The following is a 1,684-nucleotide window of genomic DNA, read 5'->3' on the forward strand; positions in this document are numbered from 1 at the left end:
ATTCTCATCCTTTTGCGTTTGTGAAAGATGGGAAATTTGGTTACCCTCTGTTGTCGTGCTCGTCCTACCTTTAACCGCATCCGCATATGATGCGACCGTTGTCGTTGCCTTTTGTTCTTTGTCTCTGGCACCTTCTAGCCTCGCTACCTCATGGGTGGCTTCCAATGCCAAATTTTTTGTCCTAGAAAATTCCGTCATGATCCTGTCTATTAACTTTTCCTTTTGTTGATCTCCAGCCGCCAATGCCAAGAGCGCCTTCATAAAGGACTTGTCCACTTTCATTAACTTTTTTAACAGCTGTTTTGCCCTAGAAGTCTCCTTTGTACTGTCTTGATCTATTCCTTCATCTTTGTGTTTTTCATGATCCTTACGATCTGTCTTCTCCTGTGCCGAATTCGGTTGAGACTGTGTCTCTTTGTTTTCCTCTAGTGTAGATTTACTTACCTTTTCCCTTCCTTTATTTGTGCTGGTTTTAGAGCTGAGGTATCTATCCTGTGCGAGGTTCTCCCCTGTTTCCGGAGCTTCGTCATCTGAAGACCACCAGTCGTCTTCATGTTCTGAATAAACTGTAGTCAAACTCCCTTGATCATCACCATCATCTATAGGTGTTAGAGTGTGGTCCTCTTTTCCGGTAACTGCCCCCGGGGCTCTTTTTTCTAGTGGTTGTTTTATATTCGTCTTTGCCTTTACCGCTGGGCTGTTTCTCAACATTTCCTCTTTTGTCACTGAATTTTTTTTGTTCTTTCCCATGTTTACCTTTCAGCGAAACCAGGGTAGTCTCACCCAAAATAGCAGCCACGGATGTCGAGTAATCCTGTGTCCCTCCCTTTTCGGTTCGGATTGCAATAGTTGGAAGTTTCCTAGCTGTTTTTGTGAATTGCTGATGTTCCGCCAAATCTAGCCAAAAAAAAACTAGTAGGAAGGCAACACTGAAGATGTCTCCTGAATAATTAATTTTTTTTTTTGGCGTTCTCAATTGTGCTAGGCTCTCGCGGTTTTTTTTTTTTTGTCTATCTCCACATTTAAACGAATCTTTTGACACCTAAATTATCATCCCAGAGCCTCTAGAAGCCGAGATATGAATGCTATACTCAAAATGGCTGGGTCCCACAACAAGATGGCGGCCCCCACAAGGTCGTATGGTGGGAAAAAATAATTGTTAATTTCTTCTCGACGGTCGAAATTTGGCCAGATTCAGCTCACTACCCTATATCCTTCCTCTGCACAATTTAACACTATCACGGATAATTAATGTGCTCAATTGCTTTTTAATCGAACTTTGAACTCCAGGGGGCAGGCTCTACAGTTATTCCCCAGCCAAGATGGCAGCCCCCATACCGGCGCATACACGTGGTAAGAAAAGTAGATAGGGACAGTGGGAATCTCGTTAATCCATTCATGCGCGTCACTAATTAGATGACGAGGCATTTGGCTTTTTTTTTTTTTTTTTTTTTTTTTTTTTTTTCTTCCAGATACCACAATCCACCCACTTGGAGATTAACTTGAGGGTTGCCTGCCGTCCTACGATAGGCGTCTCCTCCTCCAATACTGGTAGAGATGCAGGATCAAAGAAAACTTGTCCTCTGAAAGGCAGAGGGACCAAAAGAACGCACCCCGACTTGTGGTGCTGGGACCTTGATTAGCCCTGGGAGCCCACTCCCCGACGAACGACCGCTGTCGACAT

The 1,684-nt window shown here is 43.9% G+C and overlaps 1 pseudogene; it reads right to left on the reverse strand.

Moving 5' to 3' along the window:
• Positions 1-1,319: 1,319 nt before the first annotated feature.
• LOC142790664 (large subunit ribosomal RNA) overlaps positions 1,320-1,684 on the reverse strand; it is a 3,641-nt pseudogene continuing 3,276 nt past the window's right edge.

The sequence above is a fragment of the Rhipicephalus microplus genome, unplaced genomic scaffold (assembly GCF_043290135.1).
Source record: "Rhipicephalus microplus isolate Deutch F79 unplaced genomic scaffold, USDA_Rmic scaffold_117, whole genome shotgun sequence".
Lineage (NCBI taxonomy): Eukaryota > Metazoa > Arthropoda > Arachnida > Ixodida > Ixodidae > Rhipicephalus > Rhipicephalus microplus.